This window comes from Octopus bimaculoides, chromosome 8, assembly GCF_046866305.1.
Source record: "Octopus bimaculoides isolate indiv1 chromosome 8, ASM4686630v1, whole genome shotgun sequence".
In the NCBI taxonomy this organism is placed as follows: Eukaryota; Metazoa; Mollusca; class Cephalopoda; order Octopoda; family Octopodidae; genus Octopus; species Octopus bimaculoides.
The window spans coordinates 94,781,700-94,804,199 of NC_142935.1; the positions used below are offsets into that span (position 1 = coordinate 94,781,700).

A 22,500-nucleotide genomic window follows, 5' to 3' on the forward strand; every position below is an offset into this window, starting at 1 on the left:
AAGAGGTGAGCAGGATGACTTTAATGAATCGAGGATATGCTCATATCAAGGAAAGACAAACATTGTTGAACAATAACAATGTTGGGGAGAATACGTACTTAATATCGCAAATACCTCCAAAAAGCTGTTAACCAATAAAAAATACATCAGTAACGAAATAATGAAAAGAAAAATAATAACGTTAATAATAATTTCTGTCAAGAACGAAAAGGTAGGCAACTCCGATATCTAGATTACATAAAGTTCGGCTGAAGTTGGGAGTGAGCTTAATCTTTGGTAACTATGGTAATAAAACCAGACATATTTCTACCTAATTAGACTTACTCAGCGAAGCATAATCATGTGTATAAGTACAAGAGTCTAGAATAACTGAAAAACTATATGTAGCTTTTGGATAAAAAGTAAAAGTAACTGATTAGGTAATTAAAAATAACACTGAAAATTTTTCCTAGGGTTGTTTTCTGCATGAAGAGTATATAGTTAAATAGGGGTTACTAAACTTAATATAGTGGACCACGAACAAATCTTTTTAGTCATTTAAAATTACACTTCTAATGAAAAGAAAATAACATTAGCGTGGTGCATGTGGTGAGCTGTGTGTATACCAGTTAATTAAATGAATTATTGAAACGTACGTAAGACTAACCAATGAACTGATTTACATGTCAATGGTGTGTGTATGTGTGTGTGCAGAGTCAGGTAAGGGGGTATAGTTCCGAAATCCAAAATTGATTAAACATGAAATGGTGACTTGTAGTAAGGAGTGGTTTGCTGAGTATTTTAAATGCGACTTCAGTAGTAATATTCAGTGTTTGTTTCTTACACAATGGTACTGGTCGCATAGAGCGTTTGTTAGCGCTTATTTCACTATTTATCACTTACCTGTTCATATAAAAGATGTCCCTTGGGAAATGTTTCGTTATTGTTAGACAAATGTGTAACAAGTACAAAAATTGTTAGCCTGCTTCACAATATAAAACGGAACGAAAATAAACGAACATTTTGAAAACATTATCATACTTCATACTTAACTCAGCACTCGTTTTAACATCATACCAGCGGGCTCTTGGATGTCTTTAGCAGGATTCAGTCTGTTGTAAACATCTGAGGGCCAGGTCTCCGATCAGAGAATAACATGAGCACGGCCTTAAAGTATATGCAAATGTTGTAAAACATATTAAAGGATTTAAAAGAAAGGAAACTCATCACAGCTTTTGACAAAATAATTGAAAAAGAAATTTAACTAACTAGTAATATTTTAAAACATAATTTACAATAAGTAAAAATAATCCACTGTCAGATATGGAAGTGAAATTCTAAATTAAGAGTAAAATCAGTTAAAGGAATTTCTTGTATTCCAATTTTTTGCAACACTCGGAAACTTCATTAATTTTAATTAAAACTATATCTGTAAATTTTTTGAAATGTTCATCAACAATATTTCTTGATTTGGTTGAACAAATGATATTTTTCACATGCTAAATAAAACGTTTAATGACGCGGAATTTGATACAGAATTATTTTTTTTTAATTTCACTGCATTTTATTCTGTTGGATATAAAAAGGTTATAGCTAGCAATACCCTAAATAATTGTTCAATTATGAGATATTTTGGACCCGTCTTCAGAAACATTGAAATCAGAGACCAATAGAAAGAGAAGAAAGGTTGCGTGAATTAACTTAGAATCTTAAACTTCGAAAATGGTTTTAATGATTTTCGTGACTGAAGAAAACAGGACTCTGTTCAAAGATTTTGTTGCTGCAGAAACATTAAAGAAAGCAAAATATTGTAGCTAACAAATTCTGAACAGAATTGCCATATGATTTGCCGATGCAGAAAAAGGAATTTCGCAGCTAAATAGGTGATGAGATAGCCAGTGTATATAACAACTAAACTCAAATAATGCTTTACAACCGTCATTTGTTTTGAACTTCTTACAATATTCTTCGCTTTTGATAAGAGAGTTCGTGTAAACGAGAGTTTACGAAGATATTCCAGAAGTCATTCGAAAGTTATTACCGGATAAGGAATATTTCAAAAGTATAAAAGTATTGATATTCATATTTTTCAGATAATTCATTACTCTTGCAATTGAATTTTGATAATTTTCAAAAAAATTGTCGATATTTTACTGCTTATCTCGAAACATATATATATATATATATATATATATATATATATATAAGCATGTATTCATATACAAACGTCGAGTTATACACACTTGAGCGTGTACACACAGCTACACTCAAACCAACACGCTTTTATATATATATATATATATATATATATATATATATATATATATATATATATATATATATATATATATATATATATATATATGTATGTGTGTGTGTGTGTGTGTGTGTGTGTATTTATAAATGTATATGTGTTTGTATGTATGTTTATCTATATATTCATGTATTTATTTATTCATTTATATATTATAATGTAGAGCCGCTTGTTACATGGGTCTTTACTTAGAGCTTGTAAGAATATCATTTTCTACTCCAAACCGAAACACTTACTGTGTGAACTTCTTGACCAATATCTGTTCATTTACATACATACATTACATACATACATACATACATACATACGCATGCACACACACACACGCGCACGCACGCACACACACACACACTCATACATACATACATACATACTTACTTGTGTGTTATTTACATTTACGCTTTATTATTTGCAATTTCAGTATGGCAATGAATTAACATAAGATACCATTGTCAAGTAATCCGAAATTTATATTCAGTAATGCTTATATCAAATAAACGAACAGACGACGAAAAAGAAAAAAAAGACAATGTTTTAAATTAAGTTATTACTTATAACATGGAAAATACCATTTCACTTGTTCTGTTTCTATTGTGAAGCTCAACAGAATCCTGAAAAACTAGTGCTCTGAGCTCCTACTGAAGTTGACCTTTGAAAAGTTACCTTAATGGCTTTCCATAGAAATATTTTCATCAGCGCGGCAATTTCAACATAGTTTCTTTGTGCAGCAGACGACAGTTATAGCTGTCGATACAAATTTAGAAAGTTTCAGCGCTGCGCTCAAAATCTTTTATTAATTTATATTTTTTTTCTCTATTTTAGGCATACATGTCTATTATTTAAAATAATAACATTCTACAAATTTTAGATTAATATTTCACAAACTTTAAATCAGTAGAGGAATTTATTTCTAACGTCAGTTCTTCTGAACCTGAGTCCGAAACGACAGTTCTTTTCATTTCAAAGTTACTTTAACTTGTCAGTATTCAAAATAACCCTATTCTAATATTTTTGTTTGTTTTATGTTGATCTAAGAATACATTTTGTAGAGTAAATACTATATTCTGACATTAAAAAAGAAAGAAATGGAAAGAAAAAATGGTACAGAAAACTTCATTAAAACACTGGAAAAGTTAGACACAAGAGCAAGAAAGTATGTGAAATTTAGCTGTCCACCTTTGATTGTGTGCTGAGAACATTAACGCTGTACAGTTGATGAAATTGTAAAGATAAATTGCATTTAATAGCCTCCATTCGGCGTTTAATAGTTTAATGTTCAATGTTGGATGCAGGATGTTTGTGTTCGGTGTCAGATACAAGTTTATGTTCTGGTGGTCCAATGAGTTGAATAAAGCGTGGAATCACAGCCCATTAAACAATGCTAAACGCTTGATTAACTAATAAAACAAGCCTTTCAAATGTTAGTTCGTTGCACCGTATCCGGGCTCTTGGAAGCGAATATCTTGGCTGGTTTCTTGCTTTCTTTACAACATTATGTACCATGTGGATGTGGGGATTTTCCATTCTTATTCAAGGATTTATTCTTTGTCCTTCACAAAACTATTACGATAGACAAAGAAAATAAACCTGAAAGAATTGTTCTGGAAATCAAATTGTAATAAAAACCAGATTGCATAATCTTACTTCCTGATAAAATCAATCTCTGGAGCAAAAAGTATATATAAAAAAATGAATATAACATATTCCGGTCATTCTTAGTCACAACAGAGATATCAGAGCTCATGCTAAATGAATAACACCAAAGGTGTTTGTGTCATTTTGATAACTGAAACCCTTAAACAGTTTGCAACTTTCTTTTGTAAGTTAACGGAAAGGAATTAAAAAGAAGTGTTGTGGAAAACTTGTCTTAGAATTCTCTCTCTCGAAACCTCCTCCCAGTGATGAGGGCAGTCTCAACTGTGACGACAATTGTAATTAACTCCACAAAATAGCGAAAATAATAAAAGGCAGGGACGACAAGATATTTTCCATTAACAGCAACTGATGCAAAGTGAAGAAAAACCACATTAATTTTGCAACAACCACATCAAGCAAGAAACAGCAACCACAGTTACAGCCACAAAAGCAACCACACTCATAATCAACCAACAAAACGACCACAATTTCAACTGTAAAAGAAAAACAAAAAAACTTGATAACCAACAAAACAGCATGTAAATGGACAACAAAAGTTATTAGAGATGAACCTGCGGTTTTCATCAACTACGGCATTTATAAATCCATAAAAAAAAAAAGGAAGAAAAATCCTAGAAAAATATTTTGAAAATAACACTCTGAACAACCGTAGAAAAGCTATCACTAAACACTGGTGTCAGACCTCGAAAGAGAGGAAAACACTGTTTATTATTTAATTCTATAAAACTTGCTGGACGATAGAATCAATAGAGCAGCAAGCTAAATACGTTACAGTATTTAGACGTGTCTTTTTACGTTCTGAGTTCGAATCATGCTACGGTCATCTTCAGTTTTTAACTCTTCCGGGGTCGATAAAAATGAAGTGCAGTTAAATACTGGGGGTCTTTATAATTAGTTACACATTTTTCTGAAATGTACCTGAAAATGTTTAATCTAGTGTTGGGAGTGAAATAAAACTAATATGACGACAACCAAAATATCTTGTTATATTTACCTCTTACCTAGAAATACGTCGATTTGTTAACTCTAAAACAAAATATTATTTTGTAAAAGATATGTTACGTTCTCTTTCAGATAAGCCAGTTTTTATAAAGTTCTGACGGTGTTCCTCGGCGAGCTTAAATTGTGTTTGGTGCATGAAATAGCTATATATATTATTGGCTACAAAACTTTATCTTTGCATATTAACTTCTGCATTCCATAATTGTTTTTGTTTTCCATTGAAGTAGGACACTTATCCTATTTAAATAACATATATCCAAGAGGCATGTGGCTAACTACAGTTGCCGCCATATTACGCATTAGTAAATTCGTTAGTACGTCACATTGAATATTTTGCGGTATTCGTTCCGGTTCTCTATGATTTGAGATCAAATCCCACTGAGATCAACTTTGCTTTTCATCCTTTAGAGGTTGATATATAGAATACGAGTCCTGTATTGGCATCAGTTCTCTCTCTTTATGTATTTATCCATCTATCTACCTATCTGTCTATCTATCTATCTATCTATCTATTAATCTATCTATCAAGGGTCTATCTATCGAGAAGAAATTGGCTCTGTTCAGACGTGGAGAGGATAGGCTCTGTCAAGTTTAAAATGCCCAAGACACGCTATCTGACACGACTCCAACTGAAGGCCCAAAGAAAACTACATCACATTTTTATAGTACAACTGTATATTGCATCTAACTCTTCAGTTCAACAGTGTTGCCACTACTTATAGGGATAAAGTGTACCATATTGTGGTACCTACTTGAATTTAAGAAGACTGAACAGTTATGTGTTTTGACGAAAGAAACAGTGCAATGATGTCACATGGAATTATCTAGCAACTAGGTAGGCTTTTTAGAGTTCTTGACTCTAAATAGTTGACTGCATTGGTCATGGATACAGCACAATAAACTAAACTAAACTTTGGTGTCTACTTATGATTAAGTGGACCCGGCTATTGAAGGAAAACGGCTTCGCCTTAGACACAATACAAAACACTATGCTACTTTGATTGATAGATAGATTGATTGATTGATTGACTGGTTAGTTGATTGAATGGTGGATGGATGGATGGATGGATGGATGGATGGGTGGGTTATTGGATGTTTGTAAGCATCCTAATTTTGGGGGGTTTATTTGAGTTCTTTTCTTTTCTTTCCATTGCAGAATTCAAACCGATCACTAAAAAGTGGCAAAATTCTTTTGTTTATATCAAGACAGCTTTTGGATTGTTGGATATGTGAATTAGCATGTGCATATATATGTACGTGTAGATAAACTCGAACTCATTTAGTGTACATATCACTTTAGTATACAAGTGTGTTGGTTTCATTACTCTTGTTTGTGTGTGTGAAGAGGTATTCCATATGTATATATGAATGTGTGCATGTATTCAGCCTAGATATCTCAAATGGAGAATCCCTGGAATGGTTTACAAATTTTTTTCTGTATTTCTAATTGTTTGTATTTGAAGAATGTAAATCGATTCGCTCTGCTTCATTGGGGAATCCCAGCATTTCTATGATTTTATGCAAATCTATTGTTACATAACCCACTGTGTCTATGATAATAGATACTAATAGAAGTCTATCACCTGGATATAAGAGTTGTAGATTTCTCATTAGTTCTCCATTGATGTTTTATTTCCTTCAGTTTATGTATATGTGTATCTATGTATTAGCAATCTTTGCATCATAGTTAATGCAAATGTATCACGAAATATCACACTGACTGCACTAGTCGTCCGAAGTTAATATCTCTTATGGACGTATTGTGTTAGCATCTATTAGCATGTACTCACTGGCAACTGCATACCAAAACAAAATCCGTCGTCACTGATATAGAAAAACAATGATTGAAAAATCACTGAAGTTGCAATTAGGCGGCCGGTTGGGTAAAAATTCGTCATGTGCATCAGAAGTAGTATTAGATTAAATTAGCAATCAGTGTATCATACTTAATGAAAATTCATCAAGGAAAGTACTCGTTTGGAGATAATATCTCTTATGGGTGCACTGTGTTAAATATGCATTTATGCATGAATGCAAGTGTGTATTTGTGTGTGTGTTTCTGGTTTAATTTTTTTGAAAGAGCTGGTTTCTAGCCTAGAAAAAGGCTCTTTCACTGGAATATTACATGACGTCAACAGGGTAATTTTGATAGTACGTGTGTATGTATGTATGTATGTATGTATGTATGTATGTGTGCATGTATGCGTACACACATGGGTGCAGGCATAGATATAATTGCATGTGCGTATCGTGTTATATGCTAAATCCCTTGAATTGCTTTATATACTTGAACAATGGCTGTGATAATTTGTAACTGTAACCTTCTGATTGAACGTGTCTTTATTGGCTTGTGAAACCCAGCTTCTCACGATTAGTTTTGAGACAGTAAGTCACGTAATCAAATGCTGTAATAATTATAGGTAGAAACCTAAAGGCTTCGTCTCAAAAGAGTGCATTTCTCTTCAGTTTGGCGAAGATATTTTTCTTTTGCACTAATCCTAAACATTATATTAACATCTGCCGGGTAACTAACTGACTTCAAATTCTGTGCATAGTTACTTTTCTCCATCCCAGATCTTTACATCTAGTTTCTTGCACTGAAACCTTGACAAAAACATTCCACCAGAATTCGTTCATATTAAGCATGATAAATACCACCACACTACTGTAGCTTATTATATCTGTATCCTCAGGATTATCCTTTCTACGGATGTCGTTATATAATGTTCTAGCAAAGACATCATGTTTCATAAATATGTAATGTCTTGATGACATTTTCGGCCAACCACTTGATGTAGGTAACCTTCTTAGTGTTATTCAACTGAGTCTGTGCCGGTTATCGCTTCTAGGGAGTTTACCAGCGTCCTTATCTGTTTTGTTCATCAGGCATTGTTACAGCTTCCTGTTCTTGTATTGTAAACGCTTATCGTTCAAAGTGAGAGCTAATATTCCAGTTTTATTCCAGAATATATTACTCTAGTTATGTATGTTGCTAGCATTTCAAAGCTTTTTGGAAATATTGAAAAGCATGACCGTTTGCTAATATGTACACCTACTTTCTTCTGGTGACCTGTTACGGTAGAGTTTTATTCGTTAAACACACAGTCATGCAACCCTTTTTCACCGTTTAATGCTTATCAGAAAGAAAATGATACGAAACGAGCATTTCATTCATAGCTTCCGAGAGAATCTTGGGAAAATTGATTCTTCACTCATTTAATTTTTCAACAGAGATATGTAAACAAATAAGTATTTAATATCAGATTTCATTTGACTTTGAGTCTTAACTCATAAAATGCTGGCTGATGCCATAACATAGCTGCAAGCTGGTATCGCGCAATGGTATAAGCTTTTAACCAACTCTTCCAGAGCAGGAAACCTTGGGGCCCAACCAGAATCCGAAATAGTATCTTGTTTTTAAAATATATAGTAGTACTATAATGCTGGTGACAAATATTTTTTACTACATCTTGCTTAATAAAATATTATTTATGTTTATTTTCATTATTGTCCCTGTGTGACGTTTTTTTTTTTTAGATATATTGTAAGATACATTGTACTCTAGACTATGTTATCAAATCCCTAGTAGGTTGACAGTGTCACTATTTGGGTAGTTCCAGCTAGATTACTTCGTTGAGGCAGTGCATTTACCAAACGTAGGTCATTGTCTTGCATAGATACACCTCTAGTTTGCTTCGTGATGTTACTTGCTTGTTGAAACTCATCCGTTCTTTTCTCTGCTTCATATCTTGTACTAGTCGCGTTACATTTTTATATATTACCTTTAGTAAATATATTACCTTTAGTAAATATATTACCTTCAGTCCAAAAACCATGAAGTCACTTCAGCACTGTATCAGTCATTTGTACAAGAAGTTTGTAAATTAAGGTGCTATTGCGAGAAAACATCTGATGCAATAGCTGTCTCCATGAATTCTCGTGTTGCAATTTCAAAGCAAAGAATTAACTAAAAATTGATGCTATGTAACACTTGTTGGAATTCCAGCTAAATTTTCCAGCAAGTGAAGGATCCAATTTCATCTTCACTTGCAGTGTCTCATGGACTACTTTCATACATCTTGACTAGAAACTATTCCAGAGCCGAAAATATATTCTTTATGTTTTCCATAGGGACTTTTCTGCAAGGTTGTCTCTTGTCAGAGAGCTTTTTCGGTTCTTCATCATACGATCCAGTGTAGAATGAACAGTTGAGCTCTGATGGATGAAGCTTACCGCTTGAAATGAAACTTTATAACATTTCTACTTCATTGAAGAATGTGACAAAATAACAACTTGATTTTATGCAATACGCACAAAGTTCAAGCAGTGAACATATAAAGCTGTTTCTCAATGCGAAGAAGAATCCTCAAGTGAAGATCCTTGTACGATCAAACAATGTTGACAGATCTATCATAGCCCTAACCCCTCGTATTTTCTCTCTGTAAGCCACTTCTTTCAAAAGAAAAGGAGATGAGGACAAGGTTATCTCTTCCAGCTTTTCAGCTGCTGTAGACTTTATATCACACTTCAATGAAACTTTCACATACATACCGTATGCAAAGACAAGCCTGCCCAATGAAGGGAGACATCTGTACCTTCATGCAGAAGAAATGCTACGTTGATTTTATTTGTTATCGATTTTCTCATATAAGTAGCCAAAGACTTGGTTATATCCTTCTGAGTACAATCTGAGAGTATTGACATCTGCGATTTCTTTTAATATGCGATGCACTTGATGGTTCTCAGCAATACGGTTATATTTGGCAAAGAGGTGGACCAAATCAAAGAAGTTCCCAATGTTTAATCTCCTTTGATATTCCTGTAATTGTGAAGAAAATAAGAAAAAAGAAATAGCAAAATAGCAAAAATAATGAAGTATGTCCTCTTGCAAACTTACAAAAACATCAGTCACAAATATAACCATTTGTAACGATGTTTTTCTGAATTTCCTAAAGTTTATATATCTGCGATACGCTGTTGACATTACAGTTTGCTTTATGATGATAATGTCGGAAAAAGGTTTAACGTTTCTTTTATTGTTAGGGAGATGTATATTTATACGTTGTGTGTGTGTGTGTGTGTGTGCGTATGTGTGTGTGTGCGTATGTGTGTGTGTGTCTGCGTATGTGTGTGTGTGTGCGTGCGCGAGCGCGCGCGTGTGTGTGTGTGTGTGCGTGTGTTTAAGTTGAAAATACACTGGGAGTTTTTTAGATGGTTTATTTTTAAAGACAACCGGTTTTGGTGTGTTTATGTCACGTAACTTAACGGTTCGACATCAGTCACCGATGGAATGAAATAACTTTCTTTCCTATATATATATATATATCAAATAAACACAAAGTCAAAGGCTTATATTTTGAATGCATTTAACGCACATGTTTCTAGTTGCATAACAACTAGAGACACGTGTACTAAATGCATTTGGCTTTGTGTTTATTCTGATATCAAGTAACTCTTTCCCATATCAGTCTAGTCTGTCTTTGCTTAGATTAAACAGTTTAACACAGCAAGGATTCCGTATGAATAGATTACTTAACTGGGCCGAAAAATTCTGGTAAAATATATTGCAGCAAAGCATACTATTCACCTACACACACACACACACACACACACACACACACACACACACATGCATGTATATATTGTATGTGATGCACCTATCTTATCATAAAATGATAAATTCATACTCTATTAAACGTATTTCAGTGGAGGTGCAATGGCCCAGTGGTTAGGGCAGCGGACTCGTGGTCATAGGATCGCGGTTTCGATTCCCAGACCGGGCGTTGTGAGTGTTTATTGAGCGAAAACACCTAAAGCTCCACGAGGCTCCAGCAAGGGATGGTGGCGAACCCTGCTGTACTCTTTCAACTTTCTCTCACTCTCACTCTTCCTGTTTCTGTTGTACCTGTAATTCAAAGGGCCAGCCTTGTCCCACTGTGTCACGCTGAATATCCCTCCTGAGAACTACGTTAAGGGTACACGTGTCTGTGGAGTGCTCAGCCACTTGCATGCTAATTTCACGAGCAGGCTGTTCCGTTGATCGGATCAACTGGAACCCTCGACGTCGTAAGCGACGGAGTAACAACAACAAGGTTGGTATATATGACTATCTATCTAGCTAGCTAGCTATCTGTTCGTGTGCGTGTGTATTTTAACCCAGATCTAGCCGAAACTTCAGCCACTCTTAGTGATGTCGAGAACTATGGAGAAAATTCAGAAGATGATGAGTGATTAAAAAAAATATATATTACCATGTGACCTTATTAGTTTGAATAGTATTGTTCTGTTTTTACCATCACACAGCTTCGGCTTCCTCTAACGAGAAATTAATTTTCCGCTTCGCTGTTTCTAGTGTTGTAACGTGAGCTCAAGTCGGTTTCGAACCGGAAGGCAATCTTCTGTATTGAAGCAAGCAGTTTGATGTGTCGGTGACAAATACTCCTGCTGCTTTATTGAATGAAAAGTGTGTAAAAGTGACAAGATATACAAACAGTAAACGTGTTTGGTGTTTTTCTTACTGCTTCGTCTCTTAACTTCTTAATTCACAAGGGTATGAAAGGTTGCCAAAAAACCAATTTTTTGTCCACACAATAACGACCGTGGAAACATATGCAAACATCAACACGTTTCTATCCCGGAGTTTAAATTGAGAAATTATATACTTGTAAAGACAATATACTGAACTGTAACCAGACAAAAACAACGGGCAACACTAATAAAGGATCTAGACGTTACAGAAACAATAAATATATACATGATACGGATGTTGGTGGGATGTCATATGACGTGAAAGGTGGATGTGAAGTTAATGCTTCGTCAGCCGTGTCTTGTAACTGGTGCCTTACCAGCTGAATGGAGACCTCCTACCGAGAAATGGCTCTCGAGTTCACAGGTATAAAACGCGAGTTGCAATCAGCCGGTGGAAGTTTGTGTGGGGAGCACCGTCATTTAGATGTCATTACTCACGTGACATCTAATGGGTGGGGGACATGAAAGAAATAAGCCCCTACCACTAGCAACTGGATAACTGGACACGTGAATCATTACACTCTCTATAATTTGGCCAACGCTTCTATTTATTTATTCATTCATTCATTTATTAATGCTGGAAAGACTTTACCATGGTTCTTCGTCATTTGAAATGCAAGAAAACGATATTCGTCGGTATATCACCCCCCTCTCTCTCTCTCTCTCTCTCTCTCTCTCGCTGTATGTGTATGCATAGCCGTGCACATATACGTGGGAGTGGTGTCTGTATAGTAATTAGCTATGCATGTATTATGCATGTATACGTTATGTATGAATTTATTTACACGCAAGTATCTAATTATACGCATGTACTTGCGCAACATGTTTAATATCTAATATATCTACCAGTAAAATGGGTGAAAAAGAATGAGAAAAATAAGCAGCTCAGAAATGCCCACCACCGTCTACCTCACCTCACCAACACCTTCGTGAAAGAAGCGGATGGTAATAAGGATGAATATAAGATATGTGACCTACTGTATTTATCACTATTGATGGGACTTTATATTGATAGATAGATAGATAGATAGATAGATAATTAGATAGATAGATAGATAGATAGATAGATAGATAGATAGACGGATAGATAGAGAGATAGAGAGAGAGAGAGATAATTAGATAGATAGATAGATAGATAGATAGATAGATAGATAGATAGATAGATAGATAGATAGATAGATAGATACATTTCTTTTATTAGCCACACAGGGCTCAACGAAGATGGGACAAATACAATGTAGAGCTTTTCTTTTTGGGAGGGGGAAAGGAAGGAAAAAAAAAGTGGTGGTGTCGATCAAAAGGGATCGTAGGAAGGGGAAAAGGGGGAGTTCGATCAAAAGGGATCGAAAAAAAAAAAAAAGATAGATAGATAGATGGGTATTGATGAGGGTGACAACGCCTTCTTGTTTGTTTTTTTGTTATGACTTATCTGTCTTTTAATTATACCTTCCTCTCTTTTACTCTTTTACTCTTTTTTTACTTGTTTCAGTCTTTTTGACTGTGGCCATGCTGGAGCACCGCCTTTAGTCGAGCAAATCGACCACAGGACTTATTCTTTGGAAGCCTAATACTTATTCTATCGGTCTCTTTTGCCGAACCGCTAAGTTACGGGGACATAAACACACCAGCATCGGTTGTCAAGCGATGTTGGGGGGGAAAACACAGCCATACAAACACATACACACACACATATATATATACATATATACGACAGGCTTCTTTCAGTTTCCGTCTACCAAATCCACTCACAAGGCTTTGGTCGGCCCGAGGCTATAGTAGAAGACACTTGCCTCAAGGTGCCACGCAGTGGGACTGAACCCGGAACCATGTGGTTGGTAAGCAAGCTACTTACTACATAGCCACTCCTTAAAAAACTTTGTTTTCCTTCTCTAACCACCACCACCACCACCACCACCACCATCATCATCATCATCATCATCATCATCATCATCATCATCATCATCATCATCATCATCATCCTCTTCACCTCACCTCCTTCGTTTTTCGTTATGACTTGTTTATCCGTCTTTTACCTTCCTCTACTCACATTTAAAAACAAAAAAACTTCTTTGTTTTCCTTCTCCTACCACCACCACCACCACCACCATCATCATCATCATCCTCTTCACCTCCCCTCGTCCTTCTTCTTCTTCTCCTCCTCTTCCTCTTTCTTCGCCTCTTCTTCTTCTTCACCTCCTCCTCCTCCTCCTCTTTTTTCTTCTTCTGTTGCCAGCTTTACCGTCACTTTCCACATCTTCACCCCCCACCCCCACCACACCTCCAGTCACCAAAATGACGACCCATTCACCAATAATGACACACTGACAAAGTCACGTGCTTCTCTCTCTCTCTCTCTCTTTCTCTCTCCCTCCTTCTCTCTCTCCCCTCTCTCTTTCTCTCTCACTCTCCCCCTCATATCAACATACTCTCTTCCACTTCAACGTGGCACGTGTTATTGCTACGATTATGGTTGCTGTTGCTGTAATCCCGGCCATTACTGCCGCTGATGCTGTTAACGCTGTTCTTAGGGCTGTTGATGTTGCTGCTGTTATTAATGATTTTGGTACTGTTGCGGCTGTCACTGTGGTTGTTGGTGTTGGTGTTGGTGTTGTTGTTGTTGTTATTATGACCGTGAGCCTGGCAAGTTTCGCTTGACCTCGTTCCGTGGATTTTATTAGAAAAAGCACATAATAGTGTATCTGCACCCTTCAAATTTATACCATCGTGGACAACAGGTTAATTGCTGTCGAGTGGTGAGTTTATTTTCCTGTTTTGTAAGGTCAATTGATTTTGCTTTTAATCATAGTTGTTTGCGTTTTCGGATCTGTTCAGTTTCGATCACAGATTTTTATTATTATTTTTTTTTTAAACTAAACAGTTTGAAACTTTCGTATGCTGATGTAATTTCTCACACTGAACACGGTTTACTATCGATATTTTTGACAAAATTTCGTATTTTAGAAGTTATTTCGTGTTAAAGTTGTCGTATTTGGGTAATTTTAACCAATCAACGACGTGTATTCAGCTGAAAAAAATTACTGCTGTTTGCGATGGTAATCGAAAAGGAACAACTTCCGGGCCATCTCTTCTAAATGTCACCACTCTGTTCTATTTTATGTCTGTTTACTGCCTGTGTTGCATATTACACGCTTTTTTTTTCTTTGGTTCTCGCGTCGGAGTAACCAGTAAACATCGGAGAATTAACTAAAAAGGGAGAAATATTATTTACTTATATTTATTCGTTTACCTGACATGTTGCTAGAGATACAGCAGTAATTGTAGTGGCAGTGACAAATTCGTTCGCTGTCTAGTAGTTGATAGTGTAGAAGTAGTTACCTGCCAGTAGAGAGGGAAAGAGTAAGGATTGCATGGTGTTGACTAGAAAGAGTCACAGAGGCTCAAATACAAAAAACTGTAGGTTCCGTCTGGAATCTAACAGAATGTATACAGAGGACGTTCAATTCTGCACCGAGGAAGAAGCCAAACATCACTCTCTGAATCCCCTAAAAAGCTAGGAGCAGTTAGTTGTTAGTTCCTTTCTACTGCGGCCAGAGACTGGCCAAAGTCATTCAACAGGTACACCAGCAAAAGCCATTCCTTGGCTAATTGCTGCACTGACGATAGACATCGAGGAAAACTCGAAAATCCTCGAAGCCTACCAGACCAAAAAGGAGATCTGGTCTGGGATGACCATAGAACTCTTCATACAAACGACACAAAAGAATGTAGATCGCATCCTAGACCAGATACTTCTTCCTGGAGGAAGCATAATTCAGCGTAGATGATGTATATTCGATATGGTTTCAGACAATGTAGTATAATATAGTGTATTAGATGTAGCACATTAGATGAAGCGCAATGTTATTTTTGTTACTTAACCCCAGGTTTAGTTCAAGCAGACCATGATCGAAGGCATTCAAACCATGTTCATCTATTTTGTTTTTACTTCGATTTATATTACTCAACGTGCTCCTTTCTTTTTAAGTCACGGTAGAGTGATTCGAAAAGGAGTCGGTGTCCTCATTGACTTGTTGTTGTTGAGGTTGTTGCTTAGCCTCAAGACAGTCCTGATCAAGAATACCTATCATAAAAGGCATTCCGAGGCGGGGGGGGTCTTACTACTGCAGACTTCGTCGGTAGTTTGCTGTAGTACAATGTAATGCTGTTGTTGTTGTTGTTGTTGTTGTTGTTGTTAGAGGTGGTGGTGGTGGGTGCTGCTGTTGCTGCTGCTGCTGCTGCTGTGGTAGTGATGGTGGTGGTAGCGCTGTTGTTCTTATATTTTGTACTTTTCTTGTTCTTGTTATGTGAGCATTCCTATGTCACGCAGATAGTAGTTGTGTTGCCAGCGCCAAGCCAGCTCTGATCAAGCAGTCCTGTAGCAAGCATATAGTTATTGTGCTGTCCCAGGTGAGCACTACCGAGTAGTCCGATGGGAAGCAAATAGTTATTGTGCTGTCCTAGGTTAGCTCAGCCGAGAAGTCCTATAGCAAGCATGTAGTTGATAGAATCACGAGTTCTGACATAGCTCTATTTTCCTAGTTGTAATATGAATGTGGCACAACTAACCTTTTGTAGAATGTGGAGGACCATACTGCATAATTGAATATGCACTGATAAATTGCGTGGGATGCAGTGTGACAGGATGGACATATTAGACTCTAGAAGTGTATACACTTCTGTAGATTCACAAAGGGGTTTGGCTTCAGGATGAGATTACAGTGTATGGTGAGGAGAAACAGTTGTCTCAGCCATTAGGAAGGGCATATTCTCCCACTCATAAATTTACAGGTAGTGAAGGTAGTCAGAATGAACCTTGTCAGAACGTTAGATTTCCTACAACTCTGCACTTGTAGATGGTGGTGTGTACCCTCAGCACAACCCTTAGGACCAGTGAAGTTATTGATACTGCAGCTAATTCTGAACATTCCTTAAGCTAGTCTTGGCTGAGTAGGAACGATAATGTTGAAGGGTGTTGATACAGAGCTCTGAGATGTTGTGTATGTAGATGGATGTTTGAAAAACGGTGAGGGTCGAAGCTTAATTCGTTGCCCTTCCTCCTCTGATTTATTCTTTTAAAATATATAGGTGAGGCTACACATTGAGTAATATTTACTGCATTTTGGAGTTTGAGAAAAAAACATCTTTCTTAATTGTACACAATCTTACAAAACTATATCATCTAAGCAAATGACCTCTATATATATTAAAAACACTATAGCATATTCAGAAAACTATTTCAGAAAATTATTTCCGCTTTTTTTTTTTTCTTTTTTGAGAACAAAAGACAAAGTTAGATGGGTAAAATGAGTAAGACAAAGTAAGGTAAATTTGCCTCTTCATTTCTCTAGAATTACATTTGAAAAAAAGACTCATACACATGAGTACCCATCCTTGGACATCAGAAGGATCAGAAATGCAACAAAAATTTTAAATATCTAGGTCAAATGAAAGAGGATCTTGGAAAAATGGCACATGATATGAAACTGACGAAACTTGACTAAATCTAAAAGCTCAACATAAGATATTCTCTATAGCTTCTTCACAATCTGCTGGTGTAGCTCACTTACTGACATATTTACGCACCATGCTGTTAAAGAGAAATTATTAACATCAGTCGTTACTCATTTTACCTCACTTTAGACGCTGTTTTTTTCTTTTTTGAAAATTGAAAATTATCAAATTAGACATTACTATGGGGAAAATTGACTTGGAATCCAACAGAGAAAAGAACTTTGACTGTTAGACGCCAAACATTATCCAGATATTTCCTTATCAACCTCAATTACAATCGGGTCAAAGTCGAGAAAATATTTCTTGAAAAAAAATGTACCTGTCAGCTGACTGTGGTTCAAATTCTCTCAATCTCAACAACAACTATACAGACCAATTTTTACTCCCAAAGATGGTGCACCAGTACAAAATGATGATGCAATACTTGCAATGTAATTGTTCCAAACAGACAACAACAAAAAAACAAGAAATCAGAAAATACCTATTTTGTCTCATCCATTATTAAAATGTCAACAAAATGTTTCTCAACTATTCTCTTTTTCTTTCATTTTTATTTATTTACTGTCTCTAATAAAAAAAATATATTTTCGCTCATTTTGTTTTTTTAATACTTATCATCTGTTATTATATCAAGTTCATCTCACGCTTATATTAATCTATACCTATATTAAATCTATACCTATGTTAACTGAGATGATAAAATTCTGCAAAGCGGTCTTAGAATTTTAATAGTGAATAGTTGCACAAAAGATCGCAAACGGAAGAAAATAAATAGTTTCATACCTATATCTTATTCTTATCTTATCGAAAACGAGATCTTTCTGTTCACTTACGACACATTGTTGGCGATAACGTCTCATTAACTCTCCCTAAAAGAAAACATGAGGGAAACGTTACAAATGTGTGGAGTCGATTTCCTCAACTGATCAGTTAACATAGCTTATCATAAAGAGTGAAGAACCGGAACAAATATCGCAACCTATTCTATTCGATGTTCCCACGATTTGAGCAATTCAGCATTAATAAATAGATCATAATGAATAACAATAACAATACAGAACAGCAGATTAACAGCAAGAAAGGATCTCCAAAGTAAGGACAACACGTAGATTAATTCGGGATACTCTACACACACTTCGGATTAATCTGCTCATCAAAGGTAAACGTTCAGTCCTAATTCTTGCCGCAAGGCTATGGGCCATTTCATCACGTCACTTTCTCCCCTTTCTCGTACACCTATTAAAATTTACTGAAATCTCCATCTTCACCTTTTTTTTCAGATGGTTCTTTGAAGAATTTGATGAAGATTTGGTCTGAGAGTAGAATACTTGGTTTAAATTTCATAACTTTTTTCGCTATAACCAAGTAGACAGTATACATCTTCCATTGCGGAAATTCCTTCGCAATAGCTTTCAGACAGGAAAATTTCCTGCTCGTCCTTACGAAAGGAAGTCGATAGATTGTTATACGCGTTAAATTCATTTGATAGCCTGATCCAACTCGCACATAACAGCAGTTTGACATACACCTACAAATCAGTAATACATGGACACTGACTGAAAAGAGAGTGCCAAACGGCTACGGTAATTTCCATGCATCTCGAACAGTTTCGATTGCTCTCGGGTTCTGTACAGTTCATCCAGTGACCAAGCATTGTTCTCTTGTAACCCTATTTCTTAAAACATTTTTAGAAATTGTCCATAATCATAATTCTTTACAAGAAAGTCCTCCGGGTGAAACTATTCAGACTGTTCCCGTCAATGTCCAGGATTGCTCCCAGTTATCATTGCCTATATCCATAAGTAATCCTTTTATAGAATACAATATTTGTGGTTCCACCGACAATATTGTTTAGCTGGAAAAGCGCAGTGAGAATCTAGCAACATTCCATATGCAATACGCCCAATCAGTCTATTCTTGACCCAGAACAGCAGCTCGGTCAACAAGACAAGCCGTAAGAAGACGTGCCGCTCGAAGAACGACCACATCGTTTCTCTGTTCTCGTTGTCGAGGAATCCCTATAGATGTGTCAACTATAGCAAGTATTTGTATTTCATCATCATCCCTGTCATACCGGAACACTTCGTAGGGGATGTTGATAACAGTTAGGCGTTTGACAAGCGGAACCTGTCCCTTTTCACAAGAAGCAAAAGAGGATATCCCCCAGTTTGGTTAGACACTACTTGGGACAAGGTGCAACCGTCAGACAATAGTACAACACCGAAGTAATGCAGGCTTCAGCCAGTTATGCTTGATGTTTCAAGAACAGACTTTTTTTACCCCACTTCTGAGTAAGATTGGCCAGGATGCTCATGATTTCTTTCAAGTTGTTCTTCTGGAGGTTTGGTCTTAAGTAGACCCCGAGCACATAATGGTACCTTCCGAACAAAAACAGAAGCCGTTACCTCGCATGGACTAGTTTCTCCGAGTAGAAAGTCACAAACCCTTCTACTTTGTTTCTAGTTAATGCTTAGACCAGTTATTTCCTTGTTCTCTAGAAAGGTCCACGTATGCAGAAAAAGAAACATTGAAATAATGAACAAATGCTTAATAACACTACTATTGTTGGTTCTATTTTAATAAGGGTATCCAGACGACGTCGTTTGGGTGTGAAGTGTACGGCATATTCTTGTCTTTTCAGTCTACCGTAAATGATTGGTAATGAATGAGGTGTATACTCAGAATTGGTCCTTTCACACTGACCATTCTTGTCTTTTCAGTCTACCGTAAATGATTGGTAATGAATGAGGTGTATACTCAGAATTGGTCCTTTCACACTGACCATTCTTCCAACATTCACCCATCTTTCAACAAGCTTGTTACAAAGCAACACTTCCCTCTCCACTCTCACTTTCCTCTTCAAGTGAAACTTCAAGAAGTGGCTGTTGACAACAGGTGGAGCGCCTGACCAGTGGAACGCGCCCCTTCCACAGAAATCGGAGGAGTAAGCGCACCAGCTTGGTCAACCAGCAAACGGGGCAAGGAACGATGGTCAAGCAGTGATAGCATACGAATGCGATGTACGCATTCGCCACCTTGGCTCGACCTTTCAGAAAACAAGCAAAAAATACAAATTTAATTGCAACGCAAAATATTTAATTGCAGAATACTAATTTCATTGCAGCACAACATATTAATAACATGCACGAGTAGCGAGAAAATAATCATTTTAACACAACCGAATAGAAACAACAGTTAAAGCAACAAAATAACAGTGTTTATGCATCTACCGTTCAGGGAATAAACACGAATAACAATGAACTGGTTTTTGTTAATGTTTTGCCCAATAGGACAGTCTCACTGTATATCGATCGATTCTAGTAAGGCGGCGAGCTGGCAGAATCGCTAGCATACCGAACAAAATGCTTAGCGGCATTTCGTCCGTCTGCACGTTCTGAATTCAAATGCCACTGAGGTCGACTTTGTTTTTCATTTTTTTGGAGGTCCATAAAAATAAGTATCAGGCGAGCACTGGGATCGATGTAATCGTCTAGCCCCCTTACCCCAAAACTTCAGGCCGTGTACCTCATTAATTGCCATCGTCAACTATCAAACGCATCGTTTTGCTACATTGGATTAATGTGAACACATATATTTACTTTCCTTGACATTTATTAAACCAATTTGACCAAACTTAGCCCTCGCTTTAAAATGAAATGAATAATTCAGGTGAATTGTTCAAAGATTCAATCTAGATCTAAGTGTTAATTCTAGCCTACACCTCACTTTCAGCAATCAATTAAGATTCTTTACATAAAATATAATATTTAAAATACAATATTTACGACAAAAACAACAGAACGGCGGCGTGGTATGATACAGTAGGTGGACCGTGCGCGGTAGGTTGTTTAAACACATGTCTGCGGTAAATTATTACACTTAAGTCCATCCATAGAACTCAAACCGTGTACCATAGCAATATACCAGTAAATTGTATGATAAATGTCTCCTGAACGCTGCTTCGTAGATAAGACTGTGACCTGTGACCAGTGACCCATGCCCGTCACAATAATGGATCGCGACAGGATTTGTATTTAGTAAGACTAATGAGGGGATTGACGCACGGTTGCTGTCAACATTCAGATGATTTGTCGTATAGTTGGCTGATTGTCTCGCTGACTGGCTCGTTCGTTGGTTGGTTGGTCGGCCAGCGCTAGTTACTCGTTTTCTTCTCTTCCGGCGGGGGGAAAAAACACATTGATATGATGATTTGTTTAGTGAGGTCTTTAGTAAAGGGTACATTGGTAAGGCCAAGTAGGGCGGACGTTTTTTAGGGTCAGAGTAAATAACTACCGTTAAAAATGCCTGTGTAATATGATTTCATTCAAGATGAAAAACAAAAATAAAAAATAAAATGTGAAAGAGGAAGAGAGGAGCGATGATATGGAAGCCATTTTGTAAGCAACTCATAAGTCTTGACTAAAATGACAGTCGACAGATCGGACAATGTTCAATGAATTCTTTTTATTATTATTTTTAAATATCTGCCCGTAAATATTTATGTGCGAGAAGTTACACACGCAAGCAAACACACACACACACACACACACACACACACACACACACACACACACACAAAGTTAATGCATACATACATACATACATACATAACAGAAACATATATGCTATTGTAGACATACACCCCAAAACGCATATGCAACATACACAAACCCAAGTAGGCGAGCTAACTCAAATGTATGAGAGCATAGAATGATGGTTTAAACATTTACACACACGCACGCGCATGCACACACACACACACACACACGCATATACACACGCACATACACACGCACATGCACACATATACACGCGCACAAACGCATACGCGTGCACACTTTCACACACACGCACAGACGCGCGCATAAAATAAAATAAATCAGCAAACAGAAAATGCATTACATACATTTCTTACTATTATTACCTGGTGGTAGTCCTCAAGGCAGCTGGTTTTGAGCCTGTATTCAGAGGCGAGATAGCTACAATGCACAGTGACATCTGTTCAGTGGTCAGAGTTAACGGTCACTTCTCAGAGCCGTTCAGCATCATGCACTCGGTCCGGCAAGGTTGTCGCCTCTCGTCTCTCTTGTACATACTGACTCTCGAGGCACTACTACACAAAATGAAGGCGTTGAGAGGAAATCTCGCGTGACCTAGCATGTGGGAGATGCGTGTCGGCATATGCCGACGACGTCACTGTAGTGGTGTCGGATCATAAACACGTAGAAATGATCGGCACCGCTCTCAAAGACTACAAGGCGGTTTCAGGAGCGACAATTAACCAACAAAAATCAGTGGGCTTGCGGCTCGGCACCTGAAGAAGCAAGTCCATGCCGTCCAACTGCGTCGTTAGGCGCTGGACGGACGGACCAGTTAAATTGCTCGGGGTCTGGTTCGGTCCGGACCTCCCGATGAACAAAACTGGGACGAGGTAACAAGCAGGGTACCTACTCTCACCTAGAAATGGGCCGACAGAAAGCTATCTCCGAAAGGTCGGGTGAAGGTGGCTA

General features: G+C 36.9%; 1 protein-coding gene and 1 long non-coding RNA gene across 2 annotated transcripts in view; both read left to right on the forward strand.

Moving 5' to 3' along the window:
• Positions 1-22,500, forward strand: part of LOC106874583 (uncharacterized) — a 236,416-nt gene that overhangs the window by 6,240 nt on the left and 207,676 nt on the right. The gene's annotated exons all lie outside the window — the stretch shown is intronic.
• On the forward strand, positions 13,869-19,225 carry LOC149134508 (uncharacterized). Its single transcript, XR_016242951.1, has 2 exons — positions 13,869-14,232; positions 18,271-19,225. It is a non-coding gene; the product is annotated as an uncharacterized LOC149134508 (long non-coding RNA).